Source organism: Panthera onca, chromosome C1 (assembly GCF_046562875.1).
Source record: "Panthera onca isolate mPanOnc1 chromosome C1, mPanOnc1 haplotype 2, whole genome shotgun sequence".
Classification (NCBI taxonomy): domain Eukaryota; kingdom Metazoa; phylum Chordata; class Mammalia; order Carnivora; family Felidae; genus Panthera; species Panthera onca.
Window position 1 is genome coordinate 206,616,592 of NC_138346.1, and position 21,857 is coordinate 206,638,448.

General features: G+C 50.2%; 1 long non-coding RNA gene across 2 annotated transcripts in view; it reads left to right on the top strand.

Moving 5' to 3' along the window:
* The first annotated feature begins 307 nt into the window (after positions 1-307).
* LOC132672534 (uncharacterized) overlaps positions 308-21,857 on the top strand; it is a 42,324-nt gene continuing 20,774 nt past the window's right edge. For both annotated transcript variants that reach the window (XR_013557122.2, XR_013557123.2), the window contains exons 1-2: positions 308-705; positions 11,799-12,077. This is a non-coding gene — a long non-coding RNA (uncharacterized LOC132672534). The remainder of the gene's footprint in view (positions 706-11,798; positions 12,078-21,857) is intronic.

Here is a 21,857-nt window from a genome sequence, read left to right on the forward strand (position 1 = left end):
CTCAATGGGCTGTTGCAAGGATTAAACGGGGTTAAAGTGTAGGAAGCACCTGAAAAGCGTGGAGTGGGATTATTTGTGCTGTGTTTGTGGGCTTATCCAGATACTTACGTGCAAATGAAGGCACACAGGGAGGAGGCCTGGCTACAAAATTGACAGAAATGAGTGCGAAATGAAATGTGGGCCCCTTGTTAAGAGAATTTGACAGTGGACAGAGCCTTACACTTCATCTTAGCCAAAAGGCCTAGAAGGGGAGCGGACAGAGCCTTAAACCAGGCGAGGGTGGGGGTGGGGGTGGGGGCTCTGAACTCTGGGGCCCTCTGGGAGGGCACAGGTGGCAGAAGGAAGCAGGCCTGTGAATGTGCATGCGCATTTGCGTTTCTGAGGCCTTGCTGATCCCTCGCTTTCCTTTCTACCGTGAGTTGGCCCATCCTTGTGGTTTTAGAGCCAGAGAGAGGAAAGTCTGGGTGAGGGGTGCGGCCGGGAATGGGGCTCCGGTCCCCCCCTCCCACCGTCTCTTGGGTTCGCCCCCACCCCGGAGCAGCACGTGCACGTGTGTCGGAGCCCGGCCTGGGCGACTTGGGGGAAGCGCGAGAACTCAACGGCTGAAAAATGTTCTTTCACGTCTGCACGCTGCGAGGAGAGTTATGTTCCCCCCATGAATCGTGGGCATCCGTTCCGGGGAGCTCTGACTGCTCAGGAGAAGGGGTGTGAAATTTAATTTGCACTAATTACCCCGAAGTGGGGGGCGGGAAATGAGCTGGCTCCGTGCACGTTCAGGACTCTCCTTCTGTGTCAGGGTGGGGGTGGGGTGGGGGTGCTGGTACCATGGCAACTGCAGCTGCTGGGATTTGGGGGGAGGCATTGGGGGAGGCTGGGTAGACCTGGGGCCTTCGTCCCTGTGACTGTGGGGGTTTCGAGGGGGGGTCAGCCCCAGGGCCTGGGCTGAGCTGGGGGGCAGAAATCCAGAGGGGCAACTGGCGGAGAGACGGTTGCAGGGGGAGGGGGGCTCTGGAGCCAAGACAAATGCCCTGCCGGTCTCCTCTGGCTCCTGTTCCTTAGCCTCAACTGTCTCTCCTTCTCTTCTCCCCTCTCCCCTCCCCCTTCCCGGCCACCTACCCTCCCTCCCGTCCTCCTCTCTCCCCACAGCCGCTCTCTCCTGCCACCACTAGAGGGCGCCGAGGCGCCGTGGTCGCCCTTGATTTACCTGCCTCGGTTGGGCTCTGGGCGCCTGGACCGGGTGGGTGACAACGTGCAGGAGGCCCCACAGCAACTGGGTCCTCAGAAGAGCTGGGCTGATTTTACTCTGTTTGGAGCCTGGGGCAGGTCTGGGCTGCCCCCAGTGGCAGAGACTGTCATCATGACCTGTCCCTAACAACCTTAACTAGAGGGAGTTTTGGAGGGGGAGTGGGTGTTCCCTTGCCACCCGGAGGGAAGAAGCCTGGGTGTCCATCCAGCCCTCTCACTTCCTCCGGCCCGGTGTGACCTTGGGCAAGTTCCATCACCTCTCCGAGCTACAGGGTTTTGATTTTTGTTTTCTCCTCTGCAAAATAGGGGCAACCAATGCCACCTCAGTAGTGAGGACAGGACAGAGTAACATACGGGCACTCAAGTGGGAGCTTTCCGTTGCCTTACTAGGTCAGCCAGTCAACAAATGTTAATTGGGCACCTACTAAGTTCTAGGAACTCTGCTAGGCACTGGGGACAACTGGGAACAAGGAGGACACAGGGCTTATCGTTAGGAAGCTTTCTAGCAGGGTGAAATTATTAAAAAAATTTTTTAAGTGTTTATTTTTGAGACAGAGACAGCTTGAGCGGGGGAGGGGCGGAGAGAGAAGGAGACACAGAATCCCAAGCGGGCTCCAGGCTCCGAGCTGTCAGCACAGAGCCTGATGTGGGGCTCGAAATCATGAACTGCAAGATCATGACCTGAGCAAAGTCGGACGCTTAACCTACTGAGCCACCCAGGCGCCCCGGGATTAAATGATTATACATAATTGACAAGGCATTTGAAAATTTTTATAAATTCTTGAGTCATTATAAATGTGTGTAACGCGTTATGAAAGAAAAGTTCAGGATGCCTTGGGCACGAGGATCAAGGAGCCTGATCCAGTCTGACATTCAAGTTCAGTTCTTTTTTTTTTTTTTAATGTTTATTATTTTTGAGAGAAAGAGAGCCAAAGAGCAAGCAGGGGAGGGGCAGAGAGAGAAGAAGACACAATCCGAAGCAGGCTCCAGGCTCTGAGCTGTCAGCACAGAGCATGACATGGGGCTCGAACTCTCAGACCGCAAGATCATGACCTGAGCTGAAGTCGGCTGCTTAACTGACTGAGCCACCCAGACGCCCCTCAGGTTCAGTTCTAAAGGAAGCTGGGCTTAGTCACAAGGGAGACAGGAGGGAAGGGTCTTCCAGGCAGGAGGAACAGCATGTGCGGAGGCCCTGAGGGAGGAGGAACAGGATGGCTTCCAGGCTGTTCTGTGTGGTGGAGGGGGGTGGGAAGGAGTGGGGTCTGAGATGAGCTGGAGAGCGGGCAGCGCCGGGCACCTGGAGGAGAGGGGTGCAAGTCCGGTCCTGGAGCAACAGGATTGCGAAGGAGAAGGCACAGTGGCCCTTTTGTGACAGGGGAGGTGGCGTGATCAAAGGGAGGTCCATGTTTCTGAACAGGAAAATGGATTTTTTTCTTCTTCCCCAATAGTCTTACAGCATCTAAAAATAAAGCAGACATGGAGAGGACTTCCCGGTAGTGGCATCATCACGCTGGATCTCAAATGTGGATAAGAGGGGGCCCGAGTGGACCAGGAGGCGAAGCCAGCCTCACCGCATCCAGGGGAGGACTGAGGGTCAGGACCCTGGGCTCCAGGCGGCTGCTCGTGGAGGGTCTTTTTACTATAGGTTGCCTCAGTCTACCCATGTGTGACATGAGGAGAGCTGGTCTTGACTCCCTCCTAGGCACCCTGAGAAAAGCTACTGTGAACTCCTTGCCAGAAAAGAGGTTTGCAGGTGCCACACAGTCAAGGTTTGCCCCATCGCTTCTAGTCCTAAACAGCCACAAATCTACTCTCTGTCTCTGTTTTCTCTATTCTGGACGTTTCACATAAATGGGTCATACAGCATGTGGCCTTTTGTGTCTGGCTTCTTTCGCTTAGCGTAATGTTTTCAAGGTTCATCCACGTTGTAGCATGGGTCAGTCCTTTGTTCCTTTTTGTAGCCAATTATGTTCCATTAGATGATATACCACATTTTGTTTGTCCATTCGTCAGTTGATGGACATTTGGGTTCTTTCTCCCTTTTAGTTATTATGAATAATGCTGCTGTGAATATTTGTGTACAAATTTTTGTGTGGACATAAGTTTTCATTTCTGTTGAGTATGTTATACCTAGGAACAGAATTGCTGGGTCATAGGACAATAGTTTAAACTTTTGAGATTCTCTTCTAGAGTGGTCGCATCATTTTACATTCCCATGAGCAGTGTTTGAGATTTCCAATTTTTCCATATCCTCATCAGCGCTTGTCATTATCTGCCTGTTTGGTAATAGCTGTCCTAGTGGGTGTGAAATGCCATCACACTGAAGTTTTGGTTTGCATTTCCATGATGACTAATATCGTTGATCATATTTTCAAGTGTTTTTGGACATTTGTATGTTTTCTTTGGAGAAATGACTATTCAGATCCTTTGCCTATATTAATGAGTCTGTAGATCAGTTTGGGAGATATTGCCATCTTAATAATATTAAGTTTTATAGTCCATAAACATACCATGTCTTGTGTTTTTCTTAGGTTTTCTCTAATTTTTTCTATTCTTTTATTTTATTTTATTTTATTTTATTTTATTTTATTTTATTCTTATTTATTTATTTACACCCAAGTTAGCATATAGTGCGATAATGATTTCAGGAGTAGAATATATATCTATATCTATATCTATATCTATATCTATATCTATCTATGTATATATATGATCATATCATCTGTAAATAGAGGTATTTTGCTTCTTTCTTTTCCTTGTCTAAGTGCCCTGGCTGAGACCTCCAGCACACTGTTGAATAGAAGTGGTGAGAGTGAATATCTTTGTCTTGCTCCCAATTTTAGGAGACTAGGAATCTGGTATTTCACCATTAAATATGATATTAATTGTGGAGTTTTCATAGATGCCCTTCATCGAGTTGAAAGATTTCCTTCTATTCCTAGTTTGTTGAGTGTTTTTTTTTTTTTTTTTTAATCACGAGAGGGTGTTGGATTTTGTCAAGTGCCTTTTCTGTGTTTATTGAAGTAATAATGTGACTTTACAAATTTCTATTGATATGATGTATGACATTAATTGATTTTCAAATGTTTTTAAAAAAATTTTTAAATGTTTATTTTTGAGAGAGAGAGAGAGAGCACAAGCGCAAGTGGGGGAGGGGCAGAGAGAGAGGGAGACACAGAATCCCAAGCAGGCTCCAGGCTCTGAGCTGTCAGCACAGAGCCTGATGCAGGGCTCAAACTCACAAACTGTGAGATCATGACCTGAGCCAAAGTCAGAGGCTTAACTGAGCCATCCAGGTACCCCTGATTTTTAGATGTTAAACCAATCTTGCACTCCTGGGTTACGTCATCTCACTTAATCATGGTGTATAATTCTTTTTACACATTGATGGATTTGGTTTGCTAGCATTTTATTGAGGATTTTGCATTTATATTCAGAGAATGTATTTGGTCTATAATCTTGTGATTTCTCTTTCTGCTTTGGTAATACTGGGGTTGTCTTTATTTCTTCTTTTTTGAAAGATAGTTTTTCTGGATATAGGGCTTTTGACTGGCAGTATTTTTAAGCACTTTAAATATGTTTTCCCAACTGCCTTCTAGCCCCATTGTTTCTGTTGAGAAGTCAGTCTTAATCTTACTGAGTTCCCTTGTAAGTGATCACTTTTCTCTCACTGTCTTGGAGATTTCCTCCTCTTTGATTTTCAGCATTTTTTCCTACTTTGCATTTATCCTTCTTGGAGTTTTTTGAACTTCTTGAATCTACAGATTAAAGTTTTTCATACTTTGGGATGTTTTCAGCCATTACTTGAATTTTTTTCTGCTCATGTCTTTGTCTCTTCTGTTTCTGGTACTCCCATTATACACGCATTGGTGGACTTAATAGAGTTCCCCATTTCCCTAAATTCGTCTTCTTTTGTGCTTTTTTCTGTCTGTTCTTTGGATTGCATTATCTCTATCAATATATCTTCAAGTCTGCTAGTTATTTCTTCTGCCAGTTCAAATCAACTGTTGAGCCCTTCTAGTGAAATTTTCATTTTGATTATTGTACTTTTCAGCTCCAGAATTTCCATTAAAAAATAATTCTGCCCCCTTTTTTATGCTCTCTATTTGATGAGACAGTGTCACCATATCTTCTTTTAGTTCTTTAAGCATGGCTTTCTCTAGTTATTTGAAAATATTTATAATAGCTACTTAGAATTCTTTATTAAATCTGACATCTGGTTACTCTCACAGACAGTTTGTTTTCTTGTGTGTGGGCCAAAATCTCTTGTTTCTATGTATAACTTGTAAATTTTTTTGATGGAAATTGAACTTCTTAAATAATATATGATAACCATTCCAGTCTCCTTTGAGGATATAATTTTTGAGGTCATTGTTCGAGATTTTGTTCTGATCCGAAGAGGGCTCTTTTTATCTGTCTCCTTCCATGGTTCTCTCTGATAAACTGGTCAGTTTATGGTATCACTGAGATGTCAGATGAACCCACTGGTCTCCTCTTGTGTTTTTCACAGCAATCTCTATTGGTTTTGATAGCGTACTTAAACTTTATCTTCCCCAGACCGTGTTTGCAAACGAATTCAGCGCTTCAGAGATAAGTTTTGCAACTATTTGTGGTCTGTTTCTCCCTTTGGGCAAGGTCTCTGAGCCAGGTCTCTGGAACTCAGTGTGGAAATAGTGGCACTCTCCTCTCGTGAGTGACATCCCTCCTTTAGGAGCTGGGCACTTGATGGAGTAGGGGCTGGCTGTGGCCTCTGGTCTTCTCAGTTTGCTTCTCCTGGCATGGAAATTCTGCCTTATGAATGAGCCAAGATGAGGGTGATTAGGGCCCCAGCATGCAGGGCACAAGGCAGAGCTCTGATCCCCCTGGTCGGGGCTGGGAAGAAGAGGGGAGCCCCCACCTCCTAGCTGCACGCACCTAGACTTAGTCTCTGCAACAGTAAGCTGAGGCAGGATGAGATATACTGATATTCTGCCCTTCCTGGAAGATACTGTAGGTCTCCCACCAGAAGCCGGGACAGAGAGAGCCCTGTGCTATTGACTACACCCATCTGGAGTGGCGTCTTCATAATGCTGAGCTGAGAGAGAAGGAGGAAGCAGATCATAGTTCAAATGCTGCAGACTCTTGCTGCTTTTATAGAGTTTTATTAGGTTTTCTTAAATGGATGTTTCTTCATTTGCTGTGTGCCCTTAGGACCATTTCCACAGACTTTAAATGGTTGTTTTAAAATAATTTTCAGCAGTTTCCCTGGGAAACATATCTGCAGAGCTCTTCACATTGCCATGCCAGAGTGGAAGCCCAGCTATCTGATCCTTTGCTACATAAATTGAGGATTTAGCTCTCTTTGCTCCCTGCCCCACGACCTTGCTCTTCTGGTCTCCTATCCCCCCCATAATGCTATCACTGTCCCCCTTTTCTGTGCAAGTTTTTGTTTTCCCTGGAGTTACCAATTGTCTTTTAAAAAAAATCTTTATTTGCTTGTACTCATAACTAAGTAAACTCCAAACTCTTGGCCAATAATGTGAATCTCCTCTGGACACATTTGAATGCATCAATTTCCTATCAGTTTCGTCTCCTGAAGAAGTCTTCCAGAACCTGTGACCTGCTTCCCCTGGGCGGGTTGCTTTCTGCACCTGTTGTACGGGCGTCATCCTCGGATCCTTTGCTATCAGTCCAGAGGATTCCTCTGTCTCTCTCTTGTGTTGGATCTCACCTCCCTGTATTTCATGTCTTCTTTTCTCTTGGTTGATTCCTTGGTTTCAGTGGAGCACATCCACCAGTAGCTCCTGGCAAAAGATCCATGGGATGTTAAGTTTTGGAGATTTTGGACATCTGAAAATGGCTTCATTCTACCCTCCTCCTTGATTGGCTGTTAGGCTAGGTATAGAATTGCAGGTTGGAAATTATTTTTCTCTAGAACATTTGAAGGTTTTGCTCTATTGCCTGTTCCAGGAGAAGGACACTGTTCTCATTCCTTATCTTTTCAATCTGGAATCTTAGAGAATCTTCCCTGAGGTCCCAGGATAGTGACATTTCATGATGAGATGCCTTGGTGTGGGTCTATTTTTATTTATTGCACTGGAACCTCTGTGATGTGAGTCCTTGAAATTTAGAAAGATTTTTTTGATCTGTCAAATTTTCTCAATCTATTTTATTGATGATTCCTACACATTGTCTCTCCTACACATTTTTCTATTCTTTATAGAATTGTTATTATTTGAAGATGGAACTCCTGGACAAGTTCTCCAATTTTCTTTTATTTTCTCTCCTTTTTTTTCCCTTATCTGTCACTCTGGAAAAGATAAATCTTATTTTCCAATTTTTCCTTTTTCCTTTTTCCATTATACTTTTCATTGTGAAAATCTTTTTTATTTCATGCTTTGTCTCTCTCTCTTTTTCAAAATGAGAATCCTAGTTTAATTCCACCTATGCATGTCTCATGATGATATTAAGACAGGTTTTTTCAAGTTGGTGCTTTCTGTTTGTTTTATTTTTATCTTTCAGGTTAAAGGCATTCTTCAGATGCCTGGCAAACCTTTGGTATCTGTGCATATTTAAAAATAGTAAAGTAGGAGCTGATTGGAAGCTCTGAGTACGTGGGTAGGTCTTGTGGACTGTGGGCTTCCTCGCAGGGTGATCTGTCAGTGCTATTTGGTTGGAAAACCTCCACTGTTGGCATCTAGGGTTGATCTGGGTCTTTTCTGCTTGGTGCATCATGTTTCCCAGAAAAAGTTCTTCTGGTTGTCTGCCTAGAGGGTGTGAGTGTGTCAGCAGAGTGGTACAAGAGGATTAGGTCTTGACATCTAGCCTGCTCGTATATGCGGAACCTCCGTGTCGTCAGGAGAGTACCATCCTGTACGCTGTACCTGGTGTCCCTCAGTCTGTAGGTGTCTGGGGTCCGGGGTGATAGCAGCTTCTTAAACAGCCTTTCGAGGAATCTTTATTTGAACTGCTCTTTACCCCAACTTCCAGAGGCACCTATGTGGTTAATCCCTGAGTCTTCGGGGGATTTTTTTTTCTTCCTGATTCCTTTTCCTCAATTGCCCATTCATTTTTCAGCTCCTAAAATTTTGTTGCCGTTGTCACCTCCCCCATTCTCCCCATCCTGTGGGCTCATATCTTCAAGCATTTAAAGAAGCCTCTTTGCTATTGTTTCAGCATTCAAGGGGTGGGGGGAACCAAGATGTTTGTGTGTGTTCCGTTTGCCATCTATACCTGGACGTCCTCAGGTCTCGCCCGAGAGAGTCCTGCAAGATCCAGCTCCAATGATGCCACCTCAGGGAAGCCCCCCAGGACTGCCCAGGGCAGAGTCAAGTGCTCCTTGCCTGCTTTGTCAGAGTTATGTAGACCCTGGGGGTCGGGTTGTGCTTAAAACGGGGGCCTGAACTGGACGTCAAGCTCTGCCACTCACTAGCTGTGTGACATGGCCAAGTTTCTCAACTCTCTGGGCCTCAATTCCTTTATCTACAAAATGGGGAGAAAAATCGTCCTCCATCCCATGAGGATTCAATGAGTCAATGAAATCGCTTTACATTGCCTGGCACAGAGAAGGCACGTGATAGAAATTGCTATTCTTATGAGCCAGGCATCCCCGGCCCTGGCCCACCGGTTCCGCACCCCACCAACAGCAGGTGCCTCCCCCTGACTTCCTCCTGGTGCCCAGGGCAGCCAGCTGAGTCCCTGGCCCCCCAGCTTGGCCCTCTGCCATTTAGGCAGGTTCGCCTGTCTACACTCAGTGTTGGCCTCCAAACGGCCTGGCCCTGGCGCATTGAGAAGTTACCTGCTGGCCAAGCTGGGGACAGTCATCACTGGGGCCACTGAGGCCTTTCCTGGCATAGCAGCAGGGCAGAGGGCAGCAGATGAGTGGCATCTGGGATGCCCCCAGGACCACAGCTGCCGCAGGAGCCGAGGCAGGCAGGGCTGCCGGGGCACGTGCATAAGGGAGAGGAGGAAGGCATCTTTATTTTTGTTGTGCTTTTAAAAAGCCAAAAAGAGTTTGTCTCTAATCAAGGCCTACAGATTTCACACGCCAGTCTTCTTTGGCAGGTTTTCAACTCCACACTAAGCTAAGATCCTTAACTTCTGAGGAGGAGATCCTACAATTCCTTTCTTGAAGCCTTGAGATATGGGGCTGGGGGCCTTGCCTGGGCACTCTGTGACCGAGTAGGCATTTTCAGTAGAACTTCTGTCCTGTATTATAATTAACTGTTAAATGCCTGACTTCCCTCCAAGAAGATGTCAGGGTCAGGTCTGTTCAACTTTGTGCCCCTTTTGCGTCCGGTGCAACGCTTACCACATAAGAATAATTATTATAGTTATCTTTTAAAAAATATTTATTTATTTTTGGGAGAGGCAGAGAGAGGGGGTACAGAGGAGCCGAAGTGGGCTCTGTGCTCACAGGCCAACAGCAGCAAACCTGACGCAGGGCTCGAACTCACAAACTGCAAGATCATGACCTGAGCCGAAGTCGGATGCTCAACCGACTGAGCCACCCAGACGCCCCTATAGTTCTCTTTTAACGACCAGTTACACCGATCCTGAAGTATGTTCTACTACTCTGCCCACTTTTGGATGAGGAGACAGGCTCAGAGAGGGTAGGGGGCCCCAGACTGGTCACACACTTCCCAGGGGGCGCTGCTGAGATCCGACCCCTCCAAGCCCTGCCTCCCGAACTGTTTCGCATGCCCTTTGCCATATTGCGCAGGACTTAGTTGAATGGCTGACAGTGATGATGTGCAGTGATGGGTGCATGTGTCAACAGTAAAGGGTTTGAGCAGCTAGCCTCTGCCAGCTGCTGGGTCTGTCGGGGACGGGACAGGAGAGGGTGACCTGGGGCCAGCCCGTGAAATGGCTGGAGTGGACTTGGAGATCTACCAGAGATGGAGACGTTCCGGTGGGGACCGGAGCTGCCCAGGTTGTCTGCAGCCTCCCCCTTGAATGGGGTAGAATCTGGTCCCCAGGGCAAGGGGTTCTCCGGGCTCTTTTGGAGCCTTTCCCACAGTGGGGAAGCAGCACCCTTTTCAGGGATGAAGAACCCGGGTTGTTAGGGAACCTCTCCTCCCCACGCCCCACGTCCTTGCTTGGCCCCTTTTTCTCCCCTGGGGGTCCTGTAGAATTAGGTGGAGTCAGTCTGATGCCCCTCTTATGGGCGTTTGTTGAACAAATAATATAAAGTTGCCAGTCCGGTCCTTGGGTTGTTTAATTACGAGCTGAGATTTCTGCCCCCTTATCTCGTTTTCCCTGTCGTTAACATCTTACATGACTGCGATAGGCTTGTCAAACAGAGAGACCAACACTGGTACTTGATGATTCACCCAGCCCCCGACTTCCTTAGGGTTTTGCCGGTTTTTCCGCTAATGTCCTTTTGCTGTTCTAGGATCACACACTGCATGGGCTGTCCCATCTCTTCCACATCCTCTGGTCTGTGACAGTTTCTCAGCCTTTCCTTGCTTTTTGTGACCTTGAAAGTGTTGAGAAGTAATGGCCAGATGCTTTGTAAAACGCCCCCTAATTTGGGTTTGTCTGCTGTTCTCATGACGAGGCTGAAGTTATGGGGTTCTGGAAAGCATACACAGAGAAGTGCCCTTCTCTGTCCCATCACATTGGGGCGCACGACATCACCGGTGATGTGAACCTTGACTATCAGGTTAAGGTGGCGTTGGCCAGGGCACTCTCCTGTGAAAGTAAGGAGCTGACAGTTAAATGCCTGATTATGTACTGACCACTCTCATGAGTGTTAATTCATTTAATTCTCACACCACCCCAGGAGGGAGATTCTCTTATTCTGCCTGTCTTAAGATGAGGAAACGGAGGCACAGAGTTAAAGTAACCTATGCAAGGTGAATCTTGATCCCAGCAACCTGGTGATAGAGCCCATGTTTTAACCACTCCTTAGCGTGTCCCACTGAGCACCTCCACTGGCCATGTGGATTCCTGCAATGACCTCTTCTTGTTTTCCTTCTGATCTCATCTACTGCCCCGCGTCCCTCTATCACTCTGGTCCAGTCACACCGGCCTTGCTTCTTCATGAACATGCCAGGCACACTCCCACCCCAGGACCTTTGCACATGCTTCCCCCATTTCTTTTTATTATATTTTTTAAAATGTTTATTTATTTTTGAGAGAGAGAGAGCATGTGAGCAGGGGAGGGGCCAAGAGAGAGGGAGATAGAGGATCCCAAGCAGGCTCCATACTGACAGCTGAGAGCCCGATGCAGGGCCCAAACCCATGAACCGTGAGATCATGACCTGAGTCGAAGCTGGACGCTCAACCAACTGAGTCCCCCACGCGCCCCCTTCCCCGTTTTCAAGAATGCTGTGTTAGGCGGCTTGCCTGATCTGCATCCTCTCCTTTGTCTTGTTAGTGAGGCCTTCCCTGATCATATTTAAATGTAACCCTCACCCTCCAGCACTCTATAGCCCCCACTTTACTTTTTCTACAGTGCCTACCAGAATCTGATATTTTCTTTCTTTTACTTATCAATTGGTTGATTATCTCTCTCCCTCAACTAGGATGTGAGCCCCATGAGGAGAGGTTTTGGTCTGTCTTGTTCACAGGTGTGTCCTCAGTGCCTAGAACAGTATCTGGCACAGAGCACCTGCTCTGTGAACATCTGTGCACGAACGCCCCAAGCTTGCTGGGATCCAGGACTCCTCCATCATTACATCCTTGATGAGAATGTCCAAAGAAAGAATCGGAGAGCCAGCGATCAGAGACTTCCTGCAGGCTGACATTGACTCATTTACCAGCACCCCTTGAACTGGGTCATTTGATTATAGATCTACTGAATCACCCAGTCCCTCAGCCCTGACATGTAAGCTCCCAGAGGAAAGGAGGTAGGTCTGTTTTGTTTGCTCTTGGAAACAAAATATATTTAATGCATTGCCTTGTACACACTAAGTGCTCAATAGATGTTTGTTGGAAAAAAAAAAAAATCGAAAAGAGCCAGCAGTGAAATGGTCTCCTCTGAAGTGATCTATAAACTGTCTTGTTTCCTTATGGTGCTTACAATTCCCACAGACCCTTTCTCAAGGGCAGCACCGACAGGAGGGGGATAACCTTGGCCTTGGGAACATGCATTTAACGAACTTTCACATACACACACACACACACACACACACTCTTTCTCTCTCTCTCTCTCTCTCTCTCTCTCTCAGATCGATCGTGGTGGGGAAATTTGTTTACGTAAAAATATCTTAGTGGCCTGATTGGTCTGAAAGGAAACCAGGTGATGTTCTCCAGGGACAGCAGGGAAAATATCGTGCGGGTGGATGTGTTTGTACCCAGAGAGTTTGCTGCTATCAGAGGCTCTGGGGAGGCTGGAGTAAGGCTGTGAGGGGGGAGCAGAAAAATAGAGAGGTTCCCTCTCCCCTTCCGTGGAAAACTGGGGCTCCAGGCACCTTTAAGAAATGAGATCTGTTAGGTGTCTCCTTCTCCCCAGCCCTCACCTGCCCTACCCTCTCCAGGTTTGGGGCCTGCTGGCTTCTGAAGTAGAGGTGATCCAGCCCTGAGACCATGGGGTGGACGACGTGACCTCTCAGACACCTGCCACGTGTCCTTCCTTCCCCGAGTCCCTTCTGGTTCCTTGAGCCCCGGCCAAGTGCTGCAGGAGGGCTGCCTGGCAGGCCCCGTGCCACCGTGGGAGTCGTGAGCCTGGCCAGTGAGGCAGGGGCAGGGGTCCTGGGAGGAGGGTGGGGAGGAGCCACGAGAGATGCCTTCCCCACTTGCACGTGTCGGCCTCAGCTCTGGAAATGAAAAGCCTTTTAATTTCATCGTCTGCTTCTCTGTTTTTTTCCTCTGTGAGGCTGTCTGGTGCCAGGAGGCCCTTGGCCACAGGATGCATGTTTAACTAATCCAATAAAGCCTTTATTTGGCCGGCTGCTTGCTCCTGGGAGCTCCCAGGCCTGGGAGACGTTACCTCATTCATGCTTCTCACCTGTGCACAGGGTGGGGTGGGGTGGGGACCAGGAGCTGGTGAGTGGCCATGAGGGGTGGACACCAGGGAGGCCTGTGCTGCCCACGAGGGGTGACAGATAGTGCCTGGGGCAGTGTCTTGAGACCTGAGAGCCGGTCTCAGCCCTGCCGCCCCTTGTCCACTGGACCTCAATCATCCCTGGGTGTACTCATTTTAGTTTTCCTTTCCTTCCTGAAATAGCAGGATTAGACCAGGTCATTTCCCCACGAGGAATGGGCCTTTGGAAGTTTCACCTTGGATGGATGGCTCTGGCCCTTGGTCACTATCACCCTGAACTTTTTGTCGTTTTTTTTTTTTTTTTTTTAAAGATGGCAGGCTTGTTTCTGCCTCAGGACCTTGGCACTGGCTTTTCTTTTTGCATGAATATCCTGCTCCTAGAATCATGTGTACATAGGTGGCCCTTGGCAATTCAGGGGTGAGCTCAGAGGTTGCTTCCTCAGAGAGCCTTCTCTGGCCAGCCTGGCTAATGATGCTCTGCACTGGACCACCCCTCATGACCTCGCTCCTCCTACAGTCTTTGAGGCTCCTCCTTGCCCCCCTTTCGGGTGCCACAGAGCCCAGTTTGAAAACCACTTGGACTTAATTATCTCTGTGGCTCCTGGCAGGTCTGACAATCCATAACCAACTCTGTCCGAACACTGTGGTACAGCCAAGCGGTGCTGCGGTTTCAGAGAGATGCAGAGTGAGCAGTGGTTCCGGTCATCTCCGACGGGGTGGCCCTTGACGCTGGCATGGAGATTCAGAGAGGTGCAGAGAGCCTCTGAGGAGGACACGGAGGGCTGGGAATGGGGGCTGGGCCTTTTCCAACAACGGGGAGTCAGCCCGCCTGGCAGAGGTCGGGACCGTAAGTGGGAAATGCTGGATGTGGCCGGGTGTCAGGGGGCCTCGAACGCTCAAGTGAAGTGGCCGTGCCACTTGGTGTGGGAGCGGGATGGCAGCTTTGGGCAGGACAGCAGGATGGTCGTGGCCTTGCCTGTGAGCTGCAGAACTGAGAGGGTAGAAGTGGAGGTGGAGACACGGGGAAGGCTGACGGTCCGGAGTCACGGGGCCTGGACCATGGCGGTGGGGGTGGAGTGAGGATGGGGTCAGGGAACTAAGGGTGGGGATGACAGGCAGTGAGCAGCGTGGTGGGAAAGGAAGAGGGAACAGACTGAGGCAGTCTGAGGTTTCCCACCAGCTTGCAGGGATGACGCTGTTGTTCAGGCATCTGGACTGGGTGACTGTGTCGGCAGGGGTGGTGGGGAGGACTGGCTTGTGGACTACCGTTCCCCCCACCCCCATCCTTTCACCGCACCCCTCCCAAAGCCAGGAGGGGAAGGCTTCTCCACTCAGCTGCCCCCCCCATCCCCCACCTCAGACTGCCTGGGCAGAGAGGAGCGTTTGGGCTGCCCTTCAGCTTGGCCTCTCCTGGAAGGCCCAGGATTAATGTGCTGATGGTCACCCAGGGGCCTTGGCAGAGAGTAGAGATGACTCAGCATCGACTCATCCCCACTGCAGAGAACAGGGTACACCATGGAAAGTGCTGGGAGCACTGGGCCAGGGGAGCTGCCTTTGACTGTGAGGGCTGGCACGTACCCACATGTCTGGGGTGGTCTGCACTTTGGGTTGGAGGACAAGGTCAATCTCCTCAACCCCTAGGCTCGTCCCAGCCCCTCTCCTCCAGCACGAGCCTTGAGTGCTCTACGGTCCTCACAGTTCAGACAGAAAACCAGGTCCTGGGAAGAATCTACTCACGAGGGAGATAAGAACTTAAGGACATGTTTATTCAGGGGCGTGTTTTAGAGTTTGGGGGAGCTGCCTGCAGAGTGTGCCAAGACAGCCAGAAGTGAAGGGTATCCTTTGGATATCTAGAGTGTGTTCTAGGCCTTGAGGAAAGTATTCTGGAATTCAAGGACAGATTTTGGAATTTCAGGCTCGTTCTGGATCTCTGGGCTCTGTTTCAGAATCTCAGGGATGCTTGAGGAGCCTAGGGTGTATTCTGGAATTCCAGGGAAGGTTTCAGAACCCTGGGGGCCCCCTGGAGACCTGGGCTGGTTCCTCATCCTTCACCTCCTAGACCTATCTTGTCTGCTGTGATGTGCCGGGACACATGGTTGCAGGGAGGCTGTTGCTACGGCAACAGTAACCATGGGGTGTATCAACTCCCAGAATTTACTCTGAGCCTGTGACATTTTAGCTGGTGGAGAACCGCAGTGAGCTCCCGAGTGCCTGATGAGCAGAGATTCCTGCCAACCCTGTCTTTGTGCCTTCCTTCCCCCCCAGCCTCAGATAACCTCCTGCAGGGCCCAGGGATCTGGCTGCCCGACACTCCCTTGGGCAAATGAATATTCAAAGGCAGCCAGAAAGTGTATTCAAATCTTATAAACTTCCGCCTGCCTTGATCCATTTAAATGTATCAGTATCTTCTGTTTTGCCCCATTTATCTGCCAGGAAAATGAAGGGTAATTCCAGGAGCTGAGAATAAGTGCTTTTCCCAAGTCGCTTTAACCTCCTAAGTGGGGTAAGAGAGGGGTGGGGCTGGGCTCTTCACTCTAGAGATTAGGCTCCTCTGACAAGTCTCACAGAGTCCTAGAATCCTGGAACGCATCCACTGAAACTGTAGTCTAGGGAGGGGGAGTGACAGCAGATAAGTGGCAGAGGCAGGCCGACACCTGCCTCTCCTTCCTGGTGGCTGTGTTCTTAACCTGTAGCGCACACCCCCTGCTGCCAGCTCCCCCCACCCCCTGGGCTACATGAGTAGGCTTTCTTGCCTGAGTCCCTGCTTCTGTCTCCAAAATCACAGACTGTCATGTGTGGAGGACTCTTGAGAATCACCTGGGCTCTACAGGTGGGGAAACTGAGGCCCAGAGACATCCCTCAGATGGTTGGTTAGTGGTGGAAAAGGGACCTGAATTTCAGGCTCCTAGTTCCCAGCCCAGAGCTTTTGCTGTCACACTCATCTCTTGTACCTCATACAATTCGCCTGTCCACCCATCCATCCATCATCCATCCATCCATCCATCCATCCATCCACCCAAGCATCCATCCATCCATCCACCCAAGCATCCATCCATCCATCCATCCATCCATCCATCCATCTATCCATCCGTTCATCATCCATCCATCTATCCATCATCCATCCATGATCCATCCATCCACCATCATCCATCCATCATCCATCCATCCATCCATCCATCCATCCACCACCAATCCACCATCCATCCACCATCCATCCATCATCCTTCATCCATCCATCCCTCCATCTATTCATCATCCAAAGATCTATCCATCATCCATCCATCCATGATCCATCCATCCATCCATTCATCATCCATCCACCATCTATCCATTCATCATCCATCCATCATCCATCCATCATCCATCCATCCACCATCCATCCACCATCTATCCATTCATCATCCATCCATCATCCATCCATCATCCATCCATCCACCATCCATCCATCATCCGTCATCCATCCATCCATCCATCCATCCATCCATCCATCTATTCATCATCCAAATATCTATCCATCATCCATCCATCCATGATCCATCCATCTATCCATTCATCATCTATCCATTCATCATCCATCCATCATCCATCCATTCACCATCCATCCATCCATCCATGATCCATCCATCCATCCATCATACATCCATCCATTATGCATGCATCCATCCATCCATCATGCATCCATCCATTATGCATCCATGCATTCATGTATCTGTATCCATCCATTCAGCCAATCGGAAATATATTAAGTATCTGCTGAATGCCCTGCACCACCTTGGGCTGAACATGATAGGAAGTTCATGGTTGGGCCACCTGGTCTACCCCACCTCATTCATATCCCCTTCAGCCAAGCAGATATTCTCCTATTCAGACCAATTCTTGCCCATCCCCACCTCCACCCTTAATGTCAACACTCCAAGCTCCTAGTTTCTGCCTTTTTGCTCATGATGTCCCCCTGCCTGGAATGGCCTCATAACTCACAATTTATCCAAACCCTACTCATTCTTTAAAGCCCGTGAAAAAGCCCCCCGTCCTCCACAAAGCATTTCCTTGTCTCAAAGGCCATCTGAGCCCTCCTTTCTCCCAGGACTGTTTGAGTAGGAACTGCACAAATGAGCCTCTATTTTTTTGCTTTTTGGTTTTGTCCCATGTTACTCCCTGGGAGCAGTCCCCATGCTATATTATTATTAGTAGTGCTATTGATATATTATGTTTGGGCAATGCCATGATGTAAACAAAATGCCACAAGATGTGGAGTCAGACAAGGGGTCAAGTCTCAGCTCTACAGATGAGATACTGTGTGGCCTTGAGCAAATCACTGAACCTCTCTGAACTGCAGAAATTTGCAATGCAGTTTCACAAGATAATGCCTTTGAATACTCCAAAGTGCTGAATAAACAGAAGTCTTCCTCATTTCAGGATCTATTTAACCCTGTGCTACTTAGGCTTGTAGTCTTGACTAATTACCAATAGCCTGAGGCACAGAACCCCCCTCTCTTATTCCTTACACCCTGGGAGGTGGGGAGGCTTTGCTTCTGGGCAATCTCCCAAGAGGGGTCTTGCTAATAAGCAAGATTTTTTTTAATGTTTATTTTTGAGAGAGAGTGAGTGGGAGGGGGGGGGCAGAGAGAGAGAGAGAGAGAGAGGAGGACAGAGGATCCGAAGTGGGCTATGCTGTAACAGCAAAGAGCCCCACGTGGGGCTCGAAGTCACCAACCGCGAGATTATGACCTGAGCAAGCTTTTCTTTTAATTCTCTTCTTTCCAAGTAAGATCCAAGGCAGTGGTAGGGATAGGTGGAATTTTTTTCTCCCTAGAAGGAGGGTTTCCTGATTGGTGGAGGGTGGGCTGGGGCCTGGACAGGCGTTGGAGTATTTCCCAAGACAACGGGCCCTCTAGCGTCTGGGAAAACAGAAGCACTTGATGGCTTGGCTCGCCCTCTGTGAGCTCCCGACTTTCATCCTCACTTTGCTTCTCTTCCCTGTGGCTTGAACACTCCCAGGGGACCGGTGGGAGGAGGTTGATGCCTTGAGTACCTGTTTACTGTTTACCACCCCCCTCACCCACCCCCCCCCCCCCCCCCACCTTGCTGATGGATCTGTGATTTCCAGAGCTGAGATTTGTTCGCATCTCAGTGGCTCCAGGAGAAAAACTCAAAACCCATCTACGTCATGTGTATCAGCCTCAACCATGCATCCACGGTGCCCACTGCACACGCAGGCCCGGGGGTGCACACGCGAAACCACGTATTCACACGGGGCTGGGCCCACTGGGCCCGCGCATGCGTGTTTGCTGCCCTGCCGGCGCGCCACAGGTGTCCGCGTCCCATACCTTTGTGCTCAGCTGCGTGTGCCTCTCCCGCTCATAGCAGGTGTCCATTCAGGTCACCATTACATCACTTGCCCAATTTCCCACAGCTAGGACGTAGGAGGGCTGGAGTGTGAACCCAGGCGGTCAGCTCCGCAGTCTCTATTCATCTCCGTTGGTTTTGCGGGCGCCGCAAAGATCAAGCCAATCAGTCCCTCGCCTGGCTCACACGGGAGTGTGAGTGTAGAGATGCCTTGCCCACGGCTGTGAAGACGGGCACGTGGGGGGTTGTGCACGCCTGCCTCGAGCTGCGTCCTCGGGAGCCACCAGGAGCACTTTGGTACTTTTTCAGGGGCCAGTGCCCTGTGGCTCCTGAGCCCGTCTCTCTGGCACTGGCCACCTTCCACTGCATTTGCTTTTCTCACATCGGGTACACCGAGTCCCAGCTGGGCCCCACCAGGCAGGGGGAGGAGGATCAGGCCACTCCCTCAGTTCTGGGTCTTGCCAGGTGGTCACGAAGTCCTGAGAGCCCCCACTGCACTATGCTCGTGTCCCTCCTCCCGTCTCCTTTTGTTGAGATCACTTTTGAGGACAAGACGCCTTCCCCATCCCGGACCAGCGTGACGGAGTTAGGGGCCCCCTCCCTGAGCACCTACGGTGTGGCTTGGGATCTCCCTGCGTCCTACGTTTGGCCCTGCCGCTTCTCAGCTGTGTGACCTTACACAAGTTTCTTAACCTCTCTGAGCCTCAGCTTCTTCATCTGTAAAATGAGGACAATATTGACACCTGCTGCAGGAGTGAATGGCAAGATTACTTGAGCTCATACATGGGAAGGGCCAGAAGTGCACTTCTCCTTCTGCTACCACCATCCCCTCACTGCTGCATTTGTCAGCCCCCCCAGGTGGGTAGCATGTGCTGTCTAAAGGCGGGGACCACAAGTTGTTTCTTCTTCTGTCCTGGGGCCTGGCTTGGTCCCTGGTGCAACATTGATGCTGCCTGGCACTGATTGGATGTCTGAATGAGGGAGCCCGGTCCTCTCCCCAGTGGGATCAGTTGCCCCGTGAGTGGGATAAGCCCCGTCTCTCTGTCTTAAGGGGTGGGGTGAGGCCGCCTGCTCTATGCCAGGGATATAAAGTAGGACAGCCCTCCCCAGGGGGGTTGCCGTGGCAACAGGGAAAGTTCTGCTCAGAGGCAGACATACAGAGGGTTGGCTGGGAGGCATGGCGGTGTTGCTTGCCTAGAGTAAGGAGACGGACTATGGAGATGGCTTTCAAGCCTCAGTGACTCATCTGTACAATGGAGGCTAAGCTTCCAGCTCATGACTTAGGGTCATAGGCAAGGGGTCATGGATGTGGAAGGCTGTTGGAAGCTCCAGAGGGGCTGTCCAGCCTTGGCCACTTTATGACCATCTTCCCCAGCAGCATGGACGTGTCACAAGAGGAAGGACATTGCTTTACTCACTGCTGCACCCCCAGCACCTAAAACAGTGCCTGACACATAGTAGCTGCTAATTGGCATTTGCTACCTGAAGAATTATTCAAATAAGAAGTGGGGGGGGGCACCTCAAGGTCCCGGCCCAACCCAGCATCTGGAATTCTACCAGGTCCTGATTCTGAGCTGCTTAGAGACCCTACATTAGAGACCCCCCCCAACTCCATCTATGACCTACCCCAGATCACCCACGGACCTCTGAGGACCACCTTGTCCCCAGGAGTGAGCTCTGAAGGCACACAGGGGACTAGGGTCCACCTAGCCTCGGGAAAATTGTCCTAGCCCGGGATTCTCAGACTTTGGCTGATGACAGAGGCTTGGGTGGGGATGGGGATATGGGTGTGGGAGGTGATCTTGGTGGCTATAAAGAATACCGGTCCCCAGACCCCTCCCACATCCTACTCAATCAGACTCTCTGGGGTGCCGCCTGGTGTTTGGGATTGTAACAAGTTCCCAGGGGATTCTGGTGACTGGCCAGGTTGGGGACTCCTGCTCAGGACACAGCCTCCTGCAGTTGGAGGGACTTTAAGGGGTCTCCCCAGTCGACCCAGGGTCTGGAGCTTCTTGTACACTTGGGGAGACTGAGGTCCAGAGAGTGGCATGACTTGGCCGGGCCCCCACTCTGGCACTCTTTTGCCCTGGGGCTCGGGGTCCCTACGTGTGCCTCTTTGTCAACTCTCACGGTGTCCGGCCGGCCCGGCTGACTGAGGGCTGACTGGACGGCTCTCACTCATGCATCCTGACCAAGACACAGAGCGGCAGGGAAGGAGCTAAGGGCTACGTTCCCCCGCCCCCCCCCCCCCCCCAAAGCCCTGAGTTTGCAGCCTGGCCCTTGTTTGGGGCTTCTTGGGCAAATGCTTTATTTAACCTTTTTGAGTGACCGTCTCTCCCCCTGAAAAATGAGCATAACAGGCCACATTTCACGGGCAGCTGGGTTGGGGAGGCAGTTGCGAGTTTGAACTCCGCAGCCAGGGTGTATTGGTTTGAGTCCCGGCTCCACCGGCTTGGCAGCTGTGTGACCGAGCAACTGACTTTTACCTCTCTGAGCCTTTGCACCCTCATATATGAAATGAAGGGGAGGAATCCCAGCTTCATGCAGGTCACCGGGAGGATTAAGTGTGAGGTTGCCCATGAAGCACCTAGTTCGGGCTCAGCTAAAATGAATGCTCTTTTAAAGAAAGGCGGGAAGGTGAGGACCCACGGGCCCAGCCTGCTAGAGAGAAGCCAGAGGACGGGCCGGGAGCTTCGCCTCTGTGTCCGAAGGGCAGCCCGGAGCAGGGGCAGTGGAGGGGAGAGGTGTTTGTTGGAACAGCCAGGGACGCTGCGAGGCCCCCGGTGTCCAGCCATTAGCCGGTTCCTGCTGAGCTGCAGGGCGAGGGAGGCTGGGGAAGTGATGAGCCACGCACAGCTGTGTGGTACTTTCTCCGCTGAAAAGCAGTTTCCAACTCGTTGTCTTAATGTGTCCTCACAATAACCCTGTGATTGTTAGCCCAGTGATCGGGCTTCCTGTTTCAGCCGGGAGATGAGAGCCCAGAGGGGTCAGCCGGCTGGGCCAAGGTCACGCAGCATAGCAGCGGCAGGGACAGGACAGGTGGGGGGTGGGGGCGACTGCGTTTCCAAAGGATGTGACGGCCCTAGGGGCCTCCCTCCTGACTTCTGTCTAGCTTGCCTGCCACTTGCCCCCATGTTCTGGAGCCACAGGTCAGAGTTGGATTCCTGGATCGGCCCTTTCCTAAATGTGTGCCTTAAGGAAGTGACTTAACTCCTGTAAGCCAGGGTTCTTTGTCAGATGGGAAGCATAACAGGACCCATTCCATGGAGTTGGTTTTGGGGGAGTAGCCCGGCCAATA